Source organism: Protopterus annectens, chromosome 3.part1 (genome assembly GCF_019279795.1).
Source record: "Protopterus annectens isolate FY-2018-M chromosome 3.part1, PAN1.0, whole genome shotgun sequence".
In the NCBI taxonomy this organism is placed as follows: domain Eukaryota; kingdom Metazoa; phylum Chordata; order Ceratodontiformes; family Protopteridae; genus Protopterus; species Protopterus annectens.
Window position 1 is genome coordinate 882,900,322 of NC_056732.1, and position 27,532 is coordinate 882,927,853.

Consider the following 27,532-nt stretch of genomic DNA (forward strand, 5'->3'; position numbering starts at 1 on the left):
CTTCATTAATATGCATATGGCGCGACTACTCCACATCTACGCCGCACGGCTGGCGCAAGCCTTACGCCGGACTTGCACCAAGCTTCATGAATCCGGGGGAATGTCTTTTTAAACAACAAGAATTGTCTTTTTAAATTTTTGGCACCTAAAAGTGCATTTAAATGATTGTGAACCACAATTACATTGTTCTGATGAAGTTTGTTTTACCAGATGAAAGCGCTTAACTTGGAAGGTTAACTTAGAAGGTTAACTTTTGTACAATCGGTGGTTTCTTATTTTATCATTTTGTTTGGTCACTGACAATAAATACTTTTTTACCTGTTTGAGCCGAGCAGTTATTGTGTGGAGTTATCGTTTACTAGACTGTTGGTGTTCTTGCACTTTTACATTGTTGCTATCGCTGCGTGCTGTGATTGTTGTGGTCTGGTATGGATAGCACCAACGAGGAGACTCAGGCTTCATTAAACAGGGATGAGATTTAAAAAATTCAAACTGAGATTTCTACTTTAAAGGAAGAAGTGTCCCGACTTATTGATTTAGTGGGATGCACATTTACAGCGTTGAAGCCAGCTGAGAATGGTAAGCAGGAGGCTTTACCTTCCACTGATGTACTGCCTGCTATAAATCATGTTGATACCAGTATACAGATGGATATACCTAATGGGCAAGTGAACCATGTTGATGAAGGGAATTCTTCACCACATGAGCACACCTTGAATCAGAATAGGAATTTAAACATCAGCAATGCTTCAGAAAATTATTTTACTTTTGATTTCAGTTTGTTTCACGTTTTTGATGAGGCGGAATGATTGGGGGCGTGCCCCAAATGCCCAATGCCTATTAAAACTTATTCAGCCATTGCAAGGACACATATGGACAACCCAAAAGGTACTGGTACAATTTCTACTTATTCCAGTCCAAACTGTAATAATAATATTCAATGCAACAAATATAAAACTAATGGCATGGATAGAGTGACTGGTGTATTTGACAAGGATTACCTTGAACATTTTTTAAGTGACGAATATGATTTTACTAACAACGATGGATATTCTGTCAGTAATGCTGTTGGGCGACATCATAGTTATTCCAAGGGGACAATTTAAGACATGATATATTCCTTGGGAAAGAAATTATTGACAATTAAAAGTTTAAAAATTGATAATGCATATTTGGCTAAGTGTATTTCTATACAGATTGTACCCAATGGTCTAAGGTTTTTTTAAATTGCCTATGGGACTTGATCTGAACAATGTTATGTTGGGTGAATTCAAACAACTGTTTGATAGTTTTGGTTACAGTTATATGAATATTCTTATTAAGAAAAATGATGAAAAACTGTCCTGTTTAGTGCAGGAGGTGGAAAAACTGAACCAAGAAATAGTCAACAATGAATTGTTCACTCAGTGGAATGATTTATATGACAAACAGTTTTTATTAGCCGATCAAAAAGCCAAAGGCATTTATCAGAGAAAAAGTAGGAAAATTATACGAGATGTGGAGCAGTATAACAATAATAGGGCGTATATTTGGCCCAATGATATTCAGGCATTTGATAGTGATAGAAATAATAGAAATATAGACAGACAAGTGGATAAGGATTCAAATTTTCAAGGGGGCAGATTTTATCCAGCCTCAAAAAAAACTTTTACACCATGGAACAGGAGAGTGACATAATTTATTTTATTTATTTTATTTATTTATTTTACATTTGTTAACCGGGCTAGTCTAACTGGATATATTTCCATTTTCAGCAGAGGCCCGGGGAGAAAAGCTCCACAAAGACATAGTAACTATTACATACAATACAATAAAGAGCAGCATAAAAATATACTGTATCAGGAAAATATTATACAAAAAATCAAACTTATTGTAGTCATAATTAACAGTTGTACAATAGTGTACTCATCGTTCTTGGAAGCAAAACACAGGCATAACTTATTTAGCATAATCAAACATCATAAGAAAGAGATAAGGGTATTTAAAGACAACTATGTATGTAGACTAGATTAGATTAGATTGGATTAGATATTTCTTGAAACCCTCAGTAAACTGAGTACTATAATCAGGAAGGATAAGGATAGAGGAGGGGTAAGTGATAGAATAGTGAGGAAATAAAATAGAAGGTAGCAGAAGTCACAGAGATGAAGGGGTAGTGGGAATAGTAGAATACATGGGTTCAGTCTGGGTTAAGGCAGGGGCATAGCCAGTGTTTTGTAAGGTAGAGTCTAAGTTTTTGTTTGAAAAGGACAGGAGATAAAATAGAAGTCAGTTCAGTGGGCAATAGGTTCCAGTGTTTACCAATGGAGTTAGAGAACAGGGAGGAATAGATCAGGAATAGATACAGGTGATACTGAAAATTCTGCATGTGCACTGGTTGATGAACCATCTGTTACAATATTAAACCAACACGATAACGAAGGGGTGAACAACATAGTAAACAGAAGTGTTGACAACATTATATACACACATAAAGGGTTTAATGTATTTAATTATACAAATGTGGATATTTCTCAAGAATTTTTCTTGTTGTTTTCTAAGGGTATGAAGTTTATCACAACCACCACGAACCTCTACAGACCTTTAAAATGTAAAAAACACACCAGCTTGATGGGGTGGCAATGGGTTCGGCGTGTGCCCCGATATATGCTAACATCATTATGCTTTTTTGGGAACTCAATTATGTGTTCAAATCATCTTTTAAACATAACATTATTAAGTATTTTCGTTTTTTGGACGACATCTTTATTGTTTGGGATGGTGCGGACCTACAAGTTGGTGAATTTATTGAATACTTGAGTGATACTACTACATTTCTACAGTTTACCTTTTAACATACTAAGAATGAAGTTAATTACTTGGATGTTAAGATAAGTAAGGATAAAAATAATAGAAGGTACAAGTCTAGGATTTTCAGGAAAAATTGTTTTTCGAATTCATATGTCCATTTTCAGAGTGACCATCCATTATTTTTGAAGAAGAATGTAGTGAAGGGGCAAATGATTAGGGTTTCAAGAATGACCAGTAATTTTGAGGAATTTATGAAAGCGATGGAAGTGGTTCAAAAATTATTCAAAGAGAGAGGATATCCTAGTAAATTAGTTAAGACCATCAAGAAGGAAGTAGTAAAGAAACGGGAATTTAAATACTGTCCACTTTTAACATTTAAAGGTGGAATGAGCACCTTAACCATTGGTAGTGAGACAGCAGTTGGAACGGATCTACTGGGGGGGAAAAAGGGGATATGGGAATTGGTCTGGAACTGCCCCGTTTGACCTTAACTCACTACACTGGTATAAGTTGGTTGCAGAAGGGCATCAATGAGGTTTGGAACATTTTTGGGAGAATGTCTAGTAAACCGTCTATCTTTCAACAACCCCTTAGGTTTGGATATAGGAAGAACAACAATCTCAAAAAGATTTTTGAAAGAAAGAAGGTTTCTAATTGTAGGGGGGGGGGGCATTAACCAAGACAGGTACTCATAAGTGCGGTAGATGCGCACAATGTCCATTTCTATCAGGTGAAAAGGACCTTTGGATACAAAGTATTGGGTACAGATTTAAGAGCAACAGGTATTACAGCTGTTACACAAAGGGGGTAGTATACCTCGCATATTGCACTACATGTTGGGCGTACTATGTGGGGAAAACTGAAAGACACCTGAGGACATGGATATATGAACACATGAGAAACATTAATAAAAAGAATGAGAACAATGCCCTGTTTAGACATACCTTAAAATGCAAGGAAGCCAATATAAAATTTTGGGTTTTGGAAGAAGTGAAACCAGGGGAGAGGGGTGGTGATTGGGAAACATTCTTGGAATACAGGGAATTAATTTGGCAAATTAGATTGGATGCATGCTCTCATTTGGGCATGAATGACCATATTTCCATTAAACCAGCATTAAAATTACTGGCATTAAATCACAAATAAATTTCCACCTAGTTATTGGTTAGGTACTTGGCTTTAACTCATAGAGGTTTGTAGTTTCCTTGATTCCCATATAGAAACAAGTATTTTCATCCTCATATAAATTATACAGGTTCAAATTCTGGTACCCTATATATACACATTTATTTATATATATTTATCTATATATATATATATATATATATATATATATATTTCATCATTGTAATATTTTAACATTAACATTTTAACATACACAGTATATTTTAATATTTATGTATACTTATAGTGACATATTTTTTATACATATTTATTATATATTACATATTAAATATTTTATTCTATACATATTTTTTATCTAGCACTATTACATTGCAATGGTGACAATACCATTTTTTTGAACATTAGTTGCTATGAATGAACTATATGTATGTATTTCTAAAACAGCTTTGAAATGGTTAAAGGAGGCACTCAAGTGTAATTTCAGTCATTTTGATTGGAACATTAATTGTTTTCAATTTGTTGCTAAGGTTTTAATACCCAACAAAAGGTATATAAATGCATCAGTTAACATTTTATATTGATTCTGATGGTCTCTTATGTAGAGACGAAAGCGCACTCAATCCATGTTTGCTGTACTGTTTGCTGTTGGTGTTCGTTTATATTAAAATTATTATCCAGTTTAACATACTTTCGAAGTGTGGATTGTGGAGGATATACCTTTATTGTGCCGACCAGTGGACTGTGTGTTTTTTACATTTTAAAGGTATGAAGTTTATACCTACTGTAAGGTTCAACTTAGTTGACACCATTATGGAAATGAAATTATATTGTAGGAGGCTGAATTTAGCCATACAGTTTAAACAGTCTGATCAGAATAGTAATCCAGCTGTTTCTCATGCCCTTAAGAAGAAGAGTACTTATATTAAACTTGGAAATCCGGTTGTAGCTAGTTTTGAAAGAATGGCAATTCAGGATATTTACAGGTTTGACAAAATATACAAAACTGACAAACATATCAAACAATGTATTAAAGATAATTTAACAGAGGGGAAACGCAAATGTTTAGACCAACTGGTGAAGAACAATGAGATTAGGCCATGAAACCTGATAAGAGGGGTGGAATTGTGTTATTCAATAGTATGGATTATATTAATGCAATATATAATATTCTACACCAATCTGGCAATTATGAAGCTATCTCCCTTAATGAGATAAATATTGGTTATAAAATAACTGATTTAGCATTGGAGGAATATTTGATTGACAATATAATTACTAGTGATACCTATAATTTCTTAAAAGTGGAATTTCCCACTATGGCTACTACTATAGGTATCCCAAAAGTTCATAAAAATTTGAGTCCCCCCCTTTTAGACCTATAGTGTCAGGCAGTATGTCTAAAACATACCCCTTGGGGGTTGCTATTGACAGATGGGTCAAACCTGTTTATAATAAAATTCCACATCTCATCTAGGATTCATGGATGTTTCTTGGACACCTTACACCCAACATTTGGAGTAGTGATTTAATTTTTATTACCATCGATGTCATTGATTTATTTTCTTGTATTTCCAAAGACATCAGGTTAGAATATTTTAGCAATAGTTTGAGGAAATATTCTGATATGGATTGGGATCGAATTTGTCTTATTACTGACATGATGGGATTAGTGTTGGATTATAATTACATCCATTTTGAAAGTGAATTCTTTAGCAAACCAGGGGAGTAGCTATGGGAGCATCTTGTGCTCCCATTTTTGCTAACTTGGTTATGCTTGAATCTGAAACGGAATTTCTGTTCAAATGCGAATTTTATCAACACATTGTTTACTATACGAGATATTTGGATTATTTGTTTTTGTTATGGAAAGGTCCTATTGACAAGATCAATTCCTTTATCAGTTATATTAATCACACAACCGATTTTTTAAAATTCACTCATAATATCAGTGATAGTGGCATTGCATATTTAGACACGTATATTAGTCATTCTGATGGGGGGGTTGCATCGCAAATACATAGAAAGGACACTTTTTTCAATGATTATTTGGAATTTAGTAGTAATCACCCTCAGTATGTCTTTAAAAATGTTTTTAAGGGGCAGTGCATCAGGGCAGCCCATATGTCATCGACTATAGAAATTATGTACAAAGAACTGGACTTTATTAAGTCTATGTTCACAGATAGGGGGTAGCCTAGTTCCCTATTGTGTGATGTAGTTAACTATGTAAGAAAAGAATGGGGTAAGAAATATTTACACTTACTTGGTAATTTCACGTGTAATACCACAAGAAATGATGGTACAGGATCTAATTTAGGGCATAGCAATCGGGTCTGTGTGTTGATGTATTCGCCGGTAGTGCAGTACATCAAAAATAATATTAAGGGACATTGGAATTTGATAACTGCAGATGAAGACATAGCAATGACATTAGGTACACATCTTTGTTTTGTTTACAAAACTGGATCTAACATTAAGAGATTATTGGAAACAATGACAAACAAACATGATAAGAAAAAGAAAATATCAGGAACTAAAAAATGTGGATCATGTAAGCAATGTCATGCAGTCAATGAAGCCGATGGCTGTTAATTAGACAATTACAACAAGACTTATATAAAATGCAGGGCAGGAAATTGCAACACCAAATTTGTTGTATATTTAGCTACATGCATGTCATGCTCTGCATTTTATATAGGAAAAACAGAGAGACAGTTCAAGCGACGCATATATGACCATTTGTACAGTATTAGGGTCAATGATATAAACAATGCCTTATATCGACATGTACTTAAAAGTGGGGACACACACACTATTTTAAATTTGTTATCATTGATTATGTTGGTATACCATCTTCTGGTGGCAATTTGAAGGCTCTCTTAGCCATGAAAGAGAGCAGATGGCAGATTTTTACAGATGCTACAAGGCCACCGGGTATTAATGACCACATTAGTATTAAACCATTTTTGGTTATGACATAATGCCATACTGTCATTGTACCTAATTTGATGTGATTTTTTATTTTTTATTTGATATTTTTTATTTGATATTTTTTATTTGATGTTTACTTATAGGTTACTATTCACGATACATCATATGTGTGTATACATATAAAAATACATATATTGTAAATACATTATATTGATATGTATTTATTTATTTTATGGTGGTAGTGTTACCTCATAGGGCATCATTTTGATAGTAGATCAAGGTTGTCGCTTGTTAGTAGATTGTGAAGCTTTTAAAAATAAGTAATGTCTTTTTAAATAACAAGTATTGTCTTTTTAAATTTTTGGCGCCTAAAAGTGCATTTAAATGATTGTGAACCACTATTACATTGTTCTGATGAAGTCTGTTTTACCAGATGAAAGCGCTTAACTTGGAAGGTTAACTTGGAAGGTTAACTTTTGTACAATCGGTGGTTTCTTATTTTATCATTTTGTTTGGTCACTGACAATAAATACTTTGTTACCTGTTCGAGCCGAGCAGTTATTGTGCGGAGTTATCGTTTACCAGACTGTTGGTGTTCTTGGACTTTTACATTGTTGCTATTGCTGCAATACTGTATTTACTTAATAATATTACGTAAATTAAACTCTTTGTATGTGACATAAACAGCCTGCTGTTAACCGTAATCTGTATAATTGAACCAAGTGTATATGTACATTGCAAGGAGTACTTTAAGCAATCCATAATTATAGTTTGTAGTTTAGACCTATACTTAAATATAATACTTCAGATAAATATGATGGCACTCATTTTCTCTCTTTTTTCCTCTAACCCAACCCGTATCTCTTTTTTTTCTATTCTGTGTCATCTAAATGTCTCCATGTCATCCATCTGTACCAAATCACTAAATGCTTCACAGCACAGCAAGGTGGACCAACCTCAGTGGGTCAGCCTGCCCCTGCTCCACCGGCTCCAGCACTGATGCCCAGCACATCTGGGACCCAGCCTGGCAGTACTGCCTGTGCTGACCATGTGCCCTCAGGTGGCACTACCCTGGCTGCTGGTGCTGTGGTACCCTCCTGGAGTGCTGGCAGAAGTGGGGATTTAATCACCCACCAGAAGATGCCAGGGTTGGTGCATAGGGTCATACACTGGACCATTAGTGTATGCCTATGCCAATGGAGAGGCTGCTCTCCCTCATGGTACATAGGGAGAGAAGACATAAAGCACTCCAGCAGTTAGTGGAGTAAGTAGACAGTGATGACAGTCCTGAGGGTGAGGACTAGATTCTCACAGTCCCCATGTTAGATGGGCATGAGCTTGCATTGCCCCCTCTCTCACCCCAATCATAGTATTCCTCAACATTTGTGTCCCTCACTGTCCCTGCATCTTGTCTTGTTTGTTTACATTTGCTTCCTAACCTACCCAAATAACCTGACCCAGAAATGCCAACATCCATTATTTGGCATTCCTCTCTTACTGAAGCCAAAAAAAGGGTACCTGTAACACAAAAATAAAATCATCCCATATATAGCTCTCCATTTCACACACATCTTCTTGACATACTTGATTTGGTCCAATTGGCTATACAAATGATTGCACTGCTGTCACCTCTCTTTGTGGAGGTGACAGTCCAAATTCATCTAATATTATGTACATATTCTCATTTTGCACTATTGAAGAAATGGATAGCTATGGTTCTTTCCTACCTCCCTCCTGCACATTCCTATATTGCATTCCCTTTGTTCTTCTTACTGCTTGTGCCCCCCATTTCACCACTTTCCTATCTGCATCATTTTAACACATATACTCGTGTCAAAAAATAGAATCACACACAACACACAAAGTACCAAAAAAAAAAATGAAGCACATCTCTTTTTGGCCTCTATGTTTGTGTGGAGTATGGCATTGCACACCATTGGTAAGCAACAGTGAACTGCTCTTTCTTGGTGCTGTTACCTCATGCGACGTTGCTTAAACATGCTGCACTACATCAAAATACACTAACACATGGCGAAGGTAAAATAAAGTAGAATTTCACTGCATTATCAATACATATTTAAAAGTATTACATACACCTAGATTCAAACCTGCTATCGTCTGGGCTGAAAAAGAAAAGTGTCAATGCATTTACACCTGCTGCCACAGAGTCAGCTAAGCAGCACCTGTGTTTCAGCTACTCAGTAGTAACTCTCATAATTTTAGCAATGATCCTCACAATTGTGCACTGTTTAACTAAATGCAAACAGAGAAATCAATAGAGATGTGTATTTTGCTTGCCCAAAAACTTTGCCAACCACCATCTAAACCAGCTGCTTGGCACTGCACTATGCAAAGTAGACAGTAACAGGTATTACTTTGTTTACTCTCCATTTACTGTTCATGACATAAAACTATATGTGGAAACAGAAAAAAATTAAGGCCCTGTCTAAGACAATATCACATATTTACAATGCAGCCATATGTTACCTCCCTACATACACTGCAACCCTAGTCTCTCAGTACTTGTTCACAAATATCACAAATATATCAACTGCAGTACATAAATTATTAACAAATGCTGTTATATACCATGCACATCCTTACAATGACAATACACATTCAGATGTTCCAATACTTGTAATAATGTGGGCACCTCTTTGCATAAAGTTTGTAAAGCTGTCCCCAAAATTACACCTGCACACGGGAACACAGCCACCAAATATTACACATTGCACACTCATCAATCTGGTAACATGCAGAGCTTGAAACATCTTGACAGTTGAACATGCTTAGATATATATTTCATGCAGACATCCCAATATCTTCATTCCAACATACACTGCTAATGTCATTCACTATAAGTTGCCCTGCAGCCTTGTAAAAGTGAAACTTGACTGTGGCACTTGTGTAAAGTACTGAGTTCTCCAGTCTGTGTACTTAGATAAGTTGGGTTACTGTTCTCACTTTAGTCAACTGAAAGATGTGTGTGTTGTGAGAAGAACATAAGTGTGTATCCTGCATTTACAGCTCCAATTCCGTGTATTATCAATGTTTAACACTTGCACGTGCCTACACATCCATTTCATGCTGGCCTCACAATGTCTTCACCCTAACATACACTGCTGATGTCATCTAATATAAGCTGTCCTGCAGCCTTGTTAAAGTCAGCCTTGTGCTGTGGTACTTGCATAAAGTACTGAGTTCTCCAGTCTGTGTTCTTAGATAGGTTGGGGTTCTGTTCTCACTGCAGTCAACCGGGGTGTGTGTTTGTGCACTTGCTTGGCATTACAGATAGCATTTTACACTAGGATGTGGGATACTGCTCTTACCATTTACTCCTCTCCAGACATGGCTGATATCATCATCCATAGCTGATTTACAGATCTGCCATATTCCCATCAGGACAGGGTGAGAGAATGGCCTGTAGGCCAGGCACAAGTCACCTTATCCTATATGATACAGATTACAGTAACAGGGATTTCAGTCTATCCACATTTGCCATGGCATGGTTTGTAGGGCCTGTATTTTCTTGATGAGAAATCATGGACCTTTTCTATATGGACACTAGTAATATCCCGGCTACCTGCAACAAACATGTGTGAGTTGTTCATGTTAAATCTATGATTTTTACATCTGTTAGATGTGCTGACACTGGTCATTGAGGCTATGCATGATGAGAACGCTGTTATCCTGTGGAACTTGTCCAGGACAAGGCATTTGACACAAATCCACACTAAGGTATTCACTCAACACTGTCAGATGTTGCCATAATCAGCTATATCACCAAGTGCTAGACCAGTATATCACATACTTAGCATCTAAATATGTTGACATGTGTGTGTAATGTATATTTCTGGTCCAGTGATCAGGTCTCTACATCAGGGCTGTCTGCTAGGCCCTTTCCTGTCCACTGTTTAAGTCACAGACGTCAAGATTGACATACACATCCTGTGCTCAAACAGTTTTCTAGAGGACTACAGATTGTTAGCAATCATTGACTCCAACTGTGATATTAGTATAATGCAGACAACGTCAACACACACCAAAGATTGCTGCCACAGCCATGCCAACACATGAGGGGAAGCAAAAACATGGGAGTATTTGTTATGTTATGAAAATAAATGCACAGACCAAAGATAATGTAGACATCACTCCCTATAAGTAGACCAATTGGCATGTGACCTGTGTGCTGGGGGAGATGTTAAGTGTAACATCCACCAGCATGTGGCCAAAATGTTGAGAACTACTGAATATGTGCAGGACATTCACACCAAAGACAATAATACCTCCGTAGATCATAGCCTTCATCACACCAATAATTGAATAGAATGCACCTTTCTTCATGTACCTCCCTACACATCTTCTAGTGAAATGTAAATGAAGTGTATCACCTTTGCCACACTGAGTTGCCACACATCGTATTGGCCATACCTGTGTATTATTTTTGTTACATACACATTACTGTCTGATGGTGAACAACACCCACCAAGATGTTACACCAAATGCATGCATGGTACCTAATGCACACAGTACATACATAGTTGTTTGACAACATTGATGGCATGGGTTAGATTCATGACATTGTGGATTATGACATATATATGAAATGCACACAAGTGAACTAATCTGAATTTATCATAATGTCACATACAGGTATAGCAGTGTCCCTTCCAACACCTCCAGCAGATGTTACTGTATCAGGACGGTGTGCATGATTACTCTCATAGATTGCTGCCATGTCATAATAGTCATACAGGTGTATTTCTGCAGAACCATCTATGATCACTCAGAATCACATATGTTCTGTCAGAGACATGATATTACTGTTGGTATTATTTTGACATTGTCTGTAATTGTGCATGCTTATTTTACTGTTGTCCAGTCCCCTGTAACTGTGTCCCACTTTTTGGAGACCTATGCTGACATTGCACTCATATTCAGGCATATCAGTTTGCACAAATTCACAATATGCACTCATCCCCAATTGTAAATTACATATCTAATAGGCATCTTCTCCATTGTTCATGTCAGGATGCTTATCTCACAAAGACATATCTTCTCCATTGTTATGTCAACTTGTCTGTCAATCACATGATATCCATTTTTACTGTGAAGTCTGTACTATACCATGTTGATATGTAGTGTTCCTTCTACAGCTGTCTTCCATGTACATGCCCTCATCTACTGTACATTACAATGTTCACCTGTCCTATTTCCCTGTGTTCAGTTCTACAACTCATCTATGTATCCCTATGCAATACAAAAACTTCCCCTGACTATTTTAAATGGTAGTCCATGTATCCTTACAGATCATTTACCCAGCTTTTGTACAGAATGGCTTGAATGGATTTTCATACTACTTTGCACTGTATAAACTGTCCTGTACTATGTTTGTAACATATACAGTACTATATGATAAATCTTGGTAATCACTGTGGCATTCTGTGCAATCCCGCTATCCTAGATTACTGTTATGGGAACAGGTTCGTTATCCATTTAGCAGATATGGTTTTCTGGCCACCAACACTTTTGCCTGCCATGAAACTACACTTGTTTACATTTAAACATGGTGCACAACATGAATATGCAATTAGCACTGCGGCTCATTACGCAAGCTTACATGAAGTTTATTGAATCCTGCTGATTATTTTCTAAGGATCACTATGCAATAGTAATGACAAGACATTGGTCCTTTATCAATATAAGACAATGCAGTTGGGATAATGGATGCTGACAATCAGGTAAAAGAACTTAAGTTCAGTGACTGCTGGATAAAGTATGGCTAACTCTCTAGTTACTGGATGACAGCTTCGCTCTTAACTTGCTGATATTGAAAGAAGGTACAAAAGGCATCGGAAAGTATGTACACCTAGTAAAAAATCTGTAATCTAATTAGCATACAATTTGAATACCAGATAGCACATAACTCTTCCTGCTTTCAGTAAAAATGTGGGATACTACATATAAATACATTTAAAAAAGCAGAGTGACAAAAGTAATAGAAAATATAATTACACTACCAAAGTGACAGAGTAAAATATGTAGAATTTCATGAACTTTAATTACAAACGTCTGCCACACAACTTCATTTACTTTTGCTTCTGAGACAGAGATATGAACAACGTGTGTTCTTTTTCAATACATTATTGGTATTGGTAGTATGTTGTTCATGTGTGGTTTTATGTACTATACAGTTTCAAAAATCACACAAAGAGGATGGATTCAGAAATTGTTGTGAAGGGCTACTTCAGTGCTGAAAAAAAGGACATACCTCCAAAAATACTAACATTATGAGCAGGGGTAAATCAGGCCTGAAAATAGGAACGTTCCTCCAAAATAAGTTTTTTTGGGAGGTCTGAGCTGTGTTGTATAGACACCTTCTCAGTTCACAGTTGTGAAAAACAGAACCAGTGTAATTGTTAAGTAACAGCTCTATCTGACTCTCATATAAGTTGACAATGGGGTCATATATATATATATATATATATATATATATATCTATATATGTATATATATATATATATATATATATATATATATATATATATATATATATGATATTTATACTGAAGGCAAGTAGATAGACAGAAGACTACTGCAGCATGTTAGCTACTGAGCATGTGCAGTGTGTCTGGCTGATCTCTGCACGTGTGCAACTATATTCAAAGTTGTCCTTGTCACAATGTACTCCCATCCCATTACAGTTATCCTCACACTTCATTCATTCAGTTGCCGCAGTCTGACCCACCATGCTTTGATGTCACCAGACACCGCAAAGTTAAAGAAAAGCTTCAGCAATATAGAAAAATCATTCAATTACATGTATGGAAATGTTTGCAAAACACTGGTTTGAGACAAATAATTCAGGACAGAACCTTGCTTAGAGAATGCTTCAATGTATATAAAATCAAATGGGGGAATTTAATAAAGCCTACATGGACTTTTTTCCAAGTAGGCATAGTGACATGGTGCTTTCATGGTAGTAATCAGATGTGCAATCTACTAAACAGAGATGAGAGGTGTACATGAGCGTGCGAACACCTAAGTGTCCATGGCATGCAAATATCCTCATAAGCAGGTGGAATGTATGCACATGAGGCAGGTAGAGTGATCCAGCAAGCAGAGAGGCATTTGTCCAGACCCCATGTTGGTGTCCATAATGTACATAGAAAAATTCCATGCACAGCATGTAAAAATGACACCAGAGGCCATAGTGGCAGGAATAGTATAGCAGATGTATATATATATATATATATATATATATATATATATATATATATGTGTGTGTGTGTGTGTGTGTGTGTGTGTGTGTGTGTGTGTGCAAAAGTAACCACTGCATGTCCAAAACTGTATGGAAAATAGCTGTAGTGTGCAAACATGCCATTATGAAAAAATAAAAATGAAAAGATGGTTAAAACCAGAAGTTGTGAGTATGTAACAGTAATGAATTATAGGACCCTATGTGGAGTATGTACAATGTAAGACTGCTGTGGTTGATATCTTTGCAAGGCCTGAAACCATGTATTTTCCAGATACTGTGCACAGATATGTATGCAAATGAATGTATGCAAATGAGCTGGGGTTATGGAATAGCACAAATGGGTATCTGTGTTTGCAGATCCTATCAGTGGTGGGACAGAACCATGTTGGTGTCCAAAGAAGAGGTAGCTGACATCAAAGGGGAGTGTGTTCACATACTTTTAAGCTCATTCAAGCTCAGTGGTGCCTGTTTGCATGGCGTGCCGCTCTGCTGAGCAGGGGCGTGTGTTAGGTGACTGCTAACCTTGGTTTATTTTTGGGCCATGTGTTTCAGTGGGTTTGAGTGTGTTTGCACGCCCCACAGCCACACTGAGTGTGACCTTCCACAGGGGCATGTCTGCTCACTGCTAAGCCTTGTTTATCTGTGCAGTGCGGGTTTGTGCAGCGCACACCACTGCAGTGATCAACAACGAAGGCTGCCAAAAAAAAAAAAAAATTTGGCTGAGAAAGCCAATGCTATTTTAAGTACTGGTGAGCCCTGTTTCATTTAAACTAGGGCCATTAAACCTCTTAATGATGTACTTGGCAGGTGGAATGCATCATAGGTAGCCAATCACACAAGCTACACCTACAGCAGAGCACAATAAAGTATGTATATACCCTACAGTCTGATTTTCCCCCATGCTCTACACCATTGGAGTACAGACTTGGGAATTTTAACCTACAGAATGCTAGGGGTTGCTGCAGATGGAATGTATTATAGGTAGCCAATCACATAAGCTACACCTACAGCAGAGCACAATAAAGTATGCATGCACCATACAATCTGATTGTCCCTATGCTCTGCACCATTGGAGTACAGACTTGGGAATTTGAACCTACAGAATGCTAGGGGCTGCTGCAGGTCTGCTACATATGTATGTGCTAGATGCTGAGGTCAGTGCAGCTGCTGCTGATGCTGACCACAGGCCTATACTGAGAAGGAGAAGATTGTTCAGTCCCAGGTTAACTTACCAGGAGCTACATCAGCTGGACATTGTAGAACACTACAGGGTAGAAAGGGACATACTACAAGAACTTACTGAGCTCTGCTGACCTCAACTGAGACCAAGAGCCAACAGAGAGGAACCCATCCCACTGGAAACAAAGGTATGTGTAGCCCTTAGGATACTAGCTGCAGGTACTTTGCAAGAACCAACTGTGGACATGATGGGGGTCTTACAGGTATCTGCTTCCAGGGTACTCCATCAGTTCCTGGATGCCATGCTACCACATGCCAGTGAGCACATTTATTTTCTCTACACCTCTGAGGAGAGGCCCAGCAGTATGTGACTCTTCTATCATGTAGCACACTACCCCAAAGTACTGGGTGTGCTAGATTAAACTCATGTACACATCAAGGCACCACCCAGTGAAGAGGGTAGAATCTACATCAACTACAAGGGGTACCACTCCAACTGCCAGGTCATGTGCAATGCTCAGGGCACTATCATGAATGTGTGTGCTGGCAGCCCTGGTACTTATCACACTCCAATATCTGGCACACATCACAGCTTACCAGATGTTTTGCTAGGGGGGACATACCCCATGGCCATTTACTTGGGGTTGCTGGCTATGTACTGAACCCGTGAATGATGACACCCATCAAAAATGCATACACACCCATTGAAGAATGCTATAATGAGGCACGTGCACAAACCAGGAACATCACAGAGCATATGTTTGGGCTGTTGAAGTCATGGTTCCGGTGCCTTGATATATCTGGTGGAGCCTTGCAGTACTCTACAGCCACATGTGGACAGATGTTCACAGCATGTGCCATGGTACACAATATTATCCTGTGGAAACAGCTGCAGCAGGATCAGCAAAGGGGAGGTATACACAGTGCACCCACCAGTGCCTAGGTCAACACAGCCGCACTCACAGGGGGACTCAGAAGAGGAACCCCCTGAGGCTGTCCCTGTAGACAGACATAGGCATGCCTAATATGCCCTGGCTTTGGTCAAGAGACAGCACATAGAACATGCACTGACAACCTAGGGCCCTAGGGACTAATTACTTACTCTGACTTGCATACATATTAGTAAAAATGATGTCAGCCAGCCCACACAACCTGTACCTCACCATGTATTGGCTGTAGACTGTGTGTATCAGACAGAGTCAGCCACAAACTACAGGTCTGTCAACTGCTCCATTTGCAAGATAAGTCACTCTCCTTACACCACTTGTAACGGGTACTACAATATGTTAGCATATGTATGGACCTGCTGCATGTATAGTATATCTATATAGTGTGCTACAGGGCTACTTGCAGAAATCTGTAGTGGGCTATTGGGCTACTTGTACAGATCTAACAGCCACTTGGGACAACAGGTACTCTGTTCACTAGTATGTGCCGCATAAAATCCACTAGGCCACATGGCTAGAAACTCCATGGCAGTATTCCAGGGAGATGCCAAACAGTGGGGTCATGGGAGAGTTGCACCACTGCCTGGGCCAGCAGAGCACAAGCTGGTTGTCTCCCACCCCGAACACATCAGTGTTCCCATATAACTGCAGTAACAGTATGTCTGCGATGATATCCCAGTAGACCAGACAATTTCTCTATGTTGTTGATAGTATGAGGAATGAAACCTCTCTGTCTGGTGGCTGGTATGGCTCACTGGGCCATCGACAGTAGCATGTGTGATGGTGCTGATGGTTCAAATCTGGCAGCATCCAACATCTTTTGCATTTGAAATACTGATGTGGTGGTAGTCTCACGGACTGTCATAATTCCTCAATCTGTTACTGCAAGAAAGCTGGACAAAGACAGAGTGAATACGGGCACAAAGGGCCATAACTACAGACAGACATTATATACGCTCTGAGTAGCCTAACAGGTGGCGAGTATAACAGCAGGCTGCATCAGGTCAGATTAGCTGCAGGATGTAAAAACAATCACTTAAATGTGTGAGTATGTACAAGTCAGTGATTGCTGTTTACAGTATAGCACTGGAAAACCACAAATGTATGAGAAACAAAGCAGACATATGGGGCAAAATTCTGGACATTTCACTAAAACATGTACAAAGAGAGGTATGCAGGCTGTCACCCTGTATGTGGTGTTTTACCATGTACCCCAGTCACAACCTACCTCTCAACCACTTACAGCAGGAAACATGGCCAAGGCCATGAATAAAAGTGGGACCAAGGCCCACAAATTGGGACAGGTTTTACATATTTGCACCTACAAATGTAGAATGTTGCTAGAATAACAGGTCCTGCATTAGCAAGACTGTCTTGCTGTGCATGGAGTCTGAAACGCAAATGAGCTGTCATTTATTTACTTCAATATTTACTGATTTGCCACTAATTTGCCAGAAACCACAATGTTATGTGGAATGGCCCAAAAATATGAGGCAAAAGTCTGGATAGACTGTGAAGCTCTGTACAGTTATGAAGTAGGAGTCACATATTAAGGCCAGCAAACATCTGGGGAATGCCTTGGACAATATCAGGGAACTGCAATACTATGGTAATAGGTGCTACAACCAATGGCCTGCAGCACACAAAAATTCGGGACTGGCATACAGGTAGCTCTGGCCTAGAGTCACCTTGTAAGTACTGACAATCCCACTGGGCATGTTTGATGCAGTGTGCAAACATGCCATTATGAAAAAAAAATGGTTAAAACCAGAAATTGCGAGTATGTAACAGTAATGAGTTATAGGACCCTATGTGGAGTATGTATAATGTAAGACTGCTGTGGTTGCTAACTTTGCAGGGCTTGAAACCATGTAGTTTCCAGGCACTGTGCATGGATATGTATGCAAATTTGCTGGGGTTATGAAATAGCACAAATGGGTATCTGTGTCTGCAGATCCCATCAGTGGTGGGACAGAACCACAGAAGAGGTAGCTGACATAAAAATGGGATGTGTCCACAAACTTTTAAGCTCATTCAAGCTCAGTGGTGCCTGTTTGCACTGTGCGCTACTTTGCTGAGTAGGGGCATATGGCAGGTGACTGCTAAACTTGGTTTATTTTCAGGCCATGTGTTTCAGTGGGTTTTACACTTAGCTAACTTGAACCCAAGTCTGTTGCCTGCACTGCCCAGTGACCTGCTATATGGAAATATGTCTGTACATACATACAGCTGCATATACATATCTGTCTCTCCCTATCCCCCTCACGCTTGATTATTGTCTCTATCAGCATGTGGCACATACACAACAATACAACAGCTGTCCAATGGCACCAGATCAAGGCTGCAACAGTACATAATCCACTCACCCACAGACCCCTGTGTCTGCAGGCTGTTATCCTGTAGACATACATAGGTATGCAGGTGGTATAATGTACAATAGGTGCAATGCATGCCTTGCACAGGCCATATTGTCTCTGGCCACATGTCTGCCTATCTAACTACAGACAGCTAGATATGGCCAGACTGATAAGTATACACACATAGCAGGGATATTCCCAGATATCCCAGCCATAGTACACTAGAAATAATAACAGTACCAAGCAGTATCACTCTGCAGGCCACACATGCTGTCTAACACAAGGCCACATTGCATACTCCACAAGTACTGTGCCTGCATAAACACATACAACAGACATAACCTGCGGTGTGTGCGAGAGGTAATGTGAGCTGTAGTGCATATGACTAGATAGGTAGGTAGGAGTTCTAATCTCACATCATCCAAGTGTGTGTGTGTGTGTGTGTGTGTGTGTGTGTGTGTGTGTGTGTGTGTGTGTGTGTGTGTGTGTGTGTGTGTGTGTGTGTGTGTGTGTGTGTGTGTGTGTGTGTGTGTGTGTGTGTGTGTGTTTGTGTGTCAATATATCCTTTAAAAGCACTATGGACATGCCCATATGGGCAGTTTCCATGCAATGTTGTGCATTTTATGACCCTGTGCCTGGCTGCTGGCCTCTAAATTCCCTCGTGTATGAGGCCTGTGGATGTCATCCATCTTAACAGCACTGGCTGACAATGTAACAACAGATAAACTCCATGGCACATAAAATGCTGCAAGCCATGTACAACAAGATAGGTAGGAGTTCCAATTTCTCATCATCCAACTTGTGTGTGTGTGTGTGTGTGTGTGTGTGTGTGTGTGTGTGTGTGTGTGTGTGTGTGTGAGTGTGCATGCAAGTGGAAATTTATCCCCATATATCCCCATGCAGTACCTCAGACTAGCCTGAATAGGCTATCCTTTTGCAATGGTTATGCATTTTATGGCCTGGGACTGCCCGCAGGCCTCAACACTGGCCTCCTTTACAAGACCTGCTGATATCATCCACCTTAAGAGCACTGGCTAAGAGTGCAATATCAGATAAACAGAGTGGCACATGTGATAAGTACTTCAAGCAATAGTGTGTACTACTAGATAGAGAGGGGTATTTATCTCACATCATCCAACTCTATGTGTGTGTAAATATATCCCCATGCAGCTCCTCAGACAAGCCTGTATGGTCTATCCCTGTGCATTGGTTATGCATTTTATGGACAGTGACTAGATGTTGTGCTCTACTTTGGCCTCCTTTACAAGGCCTGCTGATGTCATCCATCTTAAGTGCACTAGCTGAGAGTGTAGTATAAGATAAACAGTGTGGAACATGCAATAAGTACTGCGAGCTATAGTGTGTACTACTAAATAGCCAGGGATTCTACTCTCACAGTATCCAACATGTGTGTGTCTGTGTGTGTGTGTGTGTGTGTGTGTGTGTGTGTGTGTGTGTGTGTGTGTGCATGTAAATATATCCCCTTGAAGCATTAGAGACACACCCGTGTATTGGTTATGCATTTTATGGCCCTATGACTAGCCACTGGCCCTAAATTGCCCTCCTCTACATAAGCATAATAGATGCCCAGCATCATCTAGAGTTGTATGTGCAGAATACCCAGGTGATATGTATCAAAGGTAGTACAGTGTGTCACAGGGTATGAAAGCATGATGATGGCGACTGTCACCATTGTCCCTGACACACTGTTCTGCACATATGCACCTAGGGAGCCATGATTGTATGCTGGCATACTTTGCTGATGTCATATCTCTGCTGTGCTGCCTTGCCATCCTGTGCTGCTATATTGCTGCAATGTGTCCACAGTTGAACCACTCACACACCTGGAACAAAAACATACACAGGTCCATAACACACCTGTCATTCTGTAACACTAATACCAGTGTGGCATCAGTCAACAAAGATACGCAGTGTTTGATGTGTAGTCATGACACATGCCAGCATACACTACTTGTCGTGGCCCACAACAACTGCCATGGCATAGCACTATTTCACTACACAAACACATAGAAAGTAATATAGTCACTCTGTGCAAACAGATATATGTAGGTCCCCGCACTGATGCTATGGATGGCAGGGATGTGGCACAGATATCACATGCACAGGGTCTGGTGTGGGGGTGCCAGAGGCCTAGGCTGTGCCAATCAGTTGACAGCATGTGTGTGAGTCAGGAATCGGTGCTGGTTAGATGGGCCATGGAGAGGTGACATGTGTGTCTGTAGGTGACCTACATGTGACAGTGGTGTTGGAGTTTGGGCGTGTACACAGTCAAGCCCACTGCTAGCCCTGCACATGTGTGGTGGACAGCTGTGGACCGTACATGGTAGACTGTATCATTCACCATCTCTGGCCACAAACATGGGAACTGGCTTCATCAGCAGTAGCACGGGCACCACCATGCCCATGTCAGATGCGGTGTTAGTATCTGATGGTGCCTGCTGTTTGCTGGGACTATATCCCCCATGGGACCACCCTGGACCATGTGCCCATGGCCACTATGTCTTGGTGTGGACAGTGCACTTCCCTTTGTAGTGCTGGATGTACTGCCACTATGGCAGCATGAGTGTGCATGGGCACATGGACTCTCAGCAGATGGTGTTGCTGGCCTATGTCCATGTGTCTGACGCCCAACTCCAACTAGATGTTCCAGCACAGACAATGTGCGCTCAAAGACAGACACTGTCTCAGCCCAGAGTCTGTCCACTACATCAGTGAAACTATCCAGGGCATAACCAATGCAGTGGAGGCAGTCACAGATGTTAGACTATACTGTATCTATAACCCTAAGCATCCATCTGATGTTACTTTCAGAACATTCCTGTACCTCCATGACAGCCAGAAACATGCGGCGAGTGACCCATGATGTGACACTTGCAATAGGTAATGGATGGACAGCAGTCCTCTTTTGAGCACCCCTGTCAATCTGCCCATGTGGGATCTTGCCAGTTCTCTGGTTATGGCCAGTGCCTACACTCACTGATGCCATAGTTCTCACACTGTCCTGCACTATGTCACCACCCTCTGACTGTCCAATATCTGTGGCCTCTGGTGACTGGGTATGTGTGGGCATACTGACTGTGTACAGGGACAATGGGAACAGAAGAGGGAAATTCAGCCACCAACAGCCCCACTTGTGGCTCACTATGGCCATCATCATCATCAGAGTCCGATGAGACACTGACATCAGGTTGTGAGGGGGACAGACTCCAACCCCCCCCCTTTTCACCTGTAAGTATCAAGAAAAAACCAGTACATTACCACCTGCACTATTATGTATGGTAATCCACACAGACTCATACAGATGAGGATCCACAACAGCATTCCATGTTCCACATTTTCTCATCTCATATCCCATGCACAACACACATGCTCACAACAACATACACAGACAAGTTCGGCCCTGTAGAACATGTACATCATCTACATCCAGTTAACATTGCCAGTACAATACATCTGTGAGGTGTGCAATATGACAGTATATGTGACAGAACTACACATAATATCCAGTACACCTATCTTGAGAATGATGTGCCAGTTGTAGTATCACTGTCTCATCTCTCTATTGGGTTTGAATGGGCATCTTGGAGTAATTCTTTCATGTATAGCAGGCTGCATAACTGCTCATAACTATAAGTGCAAACATGTTAATGTTTATACAAATACACACCTGTTATTCCCTAGGCTATGCACTGTAGTTAACTGCTCTGAAATGGAACATACAATTATTCTACTCTGGCTAGGCACAACAATTGTGCATAAGGCAAAATGGCACCCCTTAACCTTTATAGGATATATATGATCCGTAAAACCACAGTCTCACACTTACCATGTACAAGACCATAGACTCCAGCCACACCTGATGGACCTATGAAAAGGTGAGGGAGAGGAATTGTCAGCAACACCAATTTTTTTAGTGATACAATGTGATATGTATGTATATCCACATGTACATTAGCTACTGTGATACTGGCTATATTGCTGACATTCTGAGTATGTGTGCATAACTGTGGGTAAAAGCCAACCACCCCCCAATGTAGATAGACCTGACACCCATATACTGGTGTGTAGAGCCTGCCACAATGACTGCTAATGTCTAATACTGGTGAACACAATGAGCTTACCTGAACAGTCCTCTGATGTGGATGCTGTGGCACCCACCTCCAGGATGTATGGTATGATGGATGCCTGGAAGCTGTTGGTTGATCCTAGGTTTGTCAGGAATTCCTCTGTGGCTGAAAGTGGTTGTTCTGTTGCAGGCCCCCCAGCAGTGGCAGCACAATCCCTGGCAACAGCAGCTGCCCTTTCACATGTGGCATTGACCATATCTGTGGCCCGGTGTCAGACCTGCTCATAAGTCCTGTCCTGTTGGCTAATCTGATTTACAGCCCTCATAAGGTCACCCCACATTGTTGCCTACCATTCTTGATTGTGGCGACTCCTTGAAAGCAGGATGTGATGGTGGAGTCTGAGGGCATCTGCTATAGCATTATTCTCTGCTGCTGAAAATTGCAGATGTCTCCGCTGGTACATTGTTCATGCAAGGCAACAAGAGGGGAACACATTACAGGACCAGATACATGGATGTCCACTATGTACAGAACCAACACACCCATAATTGCCTGCACTATCCACTGCGCCCTCATGTCATACCCCATAGTCTGGCAACACACCACATGTGTGGCTACCACCAAGATAGCAGCAATAATGGGTAATGTCCCTGTGTGCCATGATATATTCTGCTGTATGTCTCTACACCCATCACTGCAGTGTACTGTGGTGTGTTCCCTATGGTCAAATTCCCACTAATATATCATACGGCCACTGTTGGACAAATAGCAGTGTGCTATTACAACAACTATATGGGGACAGCCCAGCAACACCAGTGTGCCACAATGACAGACAGCAATGTACACCTGGTGTAGTATATATTCCTTGTAGGCACCATACCTCTCAACTATACAGATGTGTGAAGAATATCACCATGTTTGCCTCACTGATGTGGTCCATTTTGCACAAACATGTGGATGTCTGACAAATTGTTATCAGATCATTGATGGTTACTGTCAGAAAATTAAAACACAATCTGTCACCCATCAGACCACTAAGAAAACACTTATGCTACAGTAATATCTGCTAAACTATTCACATTCTTACTTTGTATGGCAAGTATGTATACTCTGTCACTTAGTTTGCACCTTCATCCACCCATCAATTATGGCTGTGCCCTGTTTTTTTACTGTAGGGCATTGAGAGGTATGTTAGGCATAGCTCTCAACCAGAGAGGGACAAATGTCCACAAAACAGGGAATTAGCCAGTGTACTTCAGGGAAATTCAAGGACACTTTTATAATATTAGCACTATTTATGTGGATTTTGTTGGACAGAGAGAAGGTGAATTGCAGTACATTGTTTGATGTTACAGGATTGTACACCCTTACTTAGTGCCACTATGTCGCACACATAACCAACAATCTTTACTATAACAGCAGACCATTGTAGGAGGGATTGACAGGGACAGAGCAGAGATATGATTCAAAGCAGGGGACAGTAGAGAGGCATGGCTGCAGGTGTTGGACAGCAGATTATCACTGATATGTGAATATCATAGATCTAATACAAGCCTACTGTTTTAATCCCTATTCTCCATACCTCCATCTTCCCATTTGCATCCTGTTTTATGGGGAAATCTAGTACATATCTGGTAGAGTGATGCATTCCTTTGTTTGAAGCATTCCTCTGCAAATGCTTTTCACATACGCAGTCTGTGTGAGTAAAACCACATACAGATCTGTTCCCATAAGCAGTTGCTTGCCTTTTGTAGGTAATGCTCATTAACATGCAATTGCCTCTGTACCAATCTGTGGCTCAGAATTTTTAATTGCATCCAAAGCAGTTGAACAGCACTATCATTAGCCAATAACATGGCACCACAGTACAATATATAAGGCCTTCATTTAGGTTTTGGCCCTTTTCTTAATTGTGGGGGGATGAGGTGTAGAGACTACACTATTACAGAGGGTAAGCACAAATACTTTACACTGTAGAGATGTATGACATATGTGCACAGTTTTGCCTTATATGTTTGGGCAGTGTCCCCTGACATTGTGGTCCTCTGGCAGTTTACTGGCAAACAATGTGGGTTGAGGTCAGTAAGGGGAATGAGACATATGAGTGTCACACTTCATACCTGTCAGAATATGCATGCTAATGTGATAGCTGCTAGTCTATCTACTTAATCACTATCTTTATAGGGGCAAACTGTGAAACATGTCCTTATCTCTTGGCCTTTGTCTCCCCTTTATGTATGGATCTGTCCAAATCACTTGTTATAGGGGCTGGGAGGCATAGTCGGTCTGTAGCAGGTACCTTAGCATATAGCTGTTTATGCTACAGGCTGAAGCTGCTGCTGTAGGTTAGGACACATGGGGGGAGTGTGAACACTGTGAAGGTCAGCAAGCTGTAATTGTAACTGGGACAGCAGTGGCAGCTCTGTCATTACAGTAAAGCCAGGGTGAAGGTATCCTTTACAGTCCAGTTGATGCATTTGTGTAAGGTACATCTGTTATGCAAAAGTGCCAGTATCAGAGTAATAGACAACATATAGGTAGGCTATATGAATATGGGAATTGTGTACCTACCTGCAGGCCTTTGACTTGCAAAACTGGGTAGCAGATAATTCCGTAGAAGTAACCTATGGGGGATAAAATTGAATGATTCAGTCATGAATTGATGTCTTCACAACAATGTACTTCAAGTGCAACACAGTGGATTCAAACCCAGGACTTTGTGTAGCAAAATGTCCCTACACAATATATTTAACAGACTGAGCTATTGAGTCAGTGCTGCAGCAGGTGTATTTGCCAGATACATGTGCAGACATACAGCTGTGACACATGTTGCTTGCATCCATTGGTAAGTGTTTGCCCTTCACAGGCAGTTGTTCTGCAGCAGGGTCCCAGATGAAAACATGTACTGTGCATTGATGCCTTAGCAAGTTGTGTAAAGATGTTGCAGATGAAAGGGAACATTTACCTGCTATCACAGGCCTCATGTACTGCTATTATTTATTTGGCCGTGTAGTTTTGTATCAGAGTCCCAAGTACACTTCCATTTTTACCATTATGTTCAATTTCACTCTGTCAGTGACCATCAGTACGTTTTGCTGAAAACACCTGTTTTAATCAAGGTCTGTGTGGAGTAGTGGGTTAGTGTATTAGGCTGTAGTTGATAGGGGCCCGGGTTCCAAGCGTGGCAGGGGAGATTCTTTCATACATGTGCCTAACATTGTGAGAAATACATAAGATCATTAATCCACTTTAAAGCTCATTTAAGCAGCTTTGCATGGCAAGGCCCTTCGCTTAGCTCCACACAAACCCATGGTAAAAAAATTAAAAAGAAAAGAAAAAGGGGTTGATAGGACAGTTATGAAACGGGGGCAAGGATGAGGAAAAACATAGTGAAAGGCAGGCAGGGATGTGCAGAAGGGTGTAGGAAAGAAACACAGCTTTTCATCTATTGTACAGTAATAGCTGTGCATTTTGACTAATTTTGTGGATAAATTTGGACTCTCAAACCCCAGAGAGAAGGGTGAGGACAATATAAATGTGTTGTCATGACAATTGGACCAAATTATCTGTGTCTAGTGGACACATGTGAAAATGGAGAGCTAGGTACGGAGTGATATTTTTTTGTGGAACAGGTGCCCATTTTTTTTTTTTTTTTTTTTTTTTTTTATAAGGAGAGAGTGGAATGTTGGGGAAGGGTTGCAGGTACATTTGAGGATGTAAGTTGGGTTTAAGAGGATGCAATTGCAGACAGACAAGACAGAAGACAGGAGCAGTGTGTGACAAATGAGGGGGTAAACACCTTGGATGGGGAGGGTTTTGTGGAATCCGAGAAGCATGTACCTCCAGATGGCAGCAGCATGACTGGCATCCACACCAATGGGCAGTTGAATCTCCTCCTTCATTGCCTCAAATTTGCTCTGCTGTAGGCTGGGCACCATTGCCAGCCAGCCTGACCAGGTTGTCCGGTTTGCCCTCAATCTTGCACAGGCAACATTCATAGCTACTATGAACAATCCTGCACACCATGGTCTGTAGTTGATCCTGGGTGACTACCCCCTGCCACTGATCCCAGGGGGTCATGGCCTGTTCCCTGAAGTAGTTCCACCTGAAGGTGGTGCAGGGACAGTGGAGGAGGCACTAATGGCTTGGGTCCCAGATATGCTAGGAACCAGTGCCACGGCCAGCTGAGGTAAGTTAGGCAGATCGGCAGGAACTGACCTATCCTGAAGTACTGTGGTTATGGTAGTAAAGCAGAATGTATAGGTTAGTTATGAACAAAGCCATTGTTATTGATAACAGCATGCCAGAACATTGGAAATAACCCCAGTACATTTCAATGCATATTATGTGAAACCCAACAATAGCAGAACAGTCAGTATATTAACAGCATGCCAGTAACAGTTACAGCATAAGGCCAACAGAATGGGTAATTCAACTAATTCAACATAATATGTTAATATACGACAATTTTAATACATAATAATAAAACACATGCTCCAAAATAATGTGTATGGAACACTATATGTTAAGAATAAACCATAACCAATTAATAACAAAAATAAATATATAAAGGCAAAGGGTGGGGAGAGAGAAAAATACATTCCATTAATACCATTATAGGCTATATTGTTGACAACAGTACTGCTATCTACTCTACAAGTCTGTCTTTTTATGTGTAAAAGTGCCCTATAACTGCTGTAGCATGTACAGTACATACCTATCAAGATATCTGCATGAGACAGTATGGGCCAAGCAGTAACAACTGCAGGTACACAACTACACAGAATACTTGTACATCAGGTGTACTTATATAACTACCAAGGTGTACTGTGGGCTGATGTAATGTTACTTTGC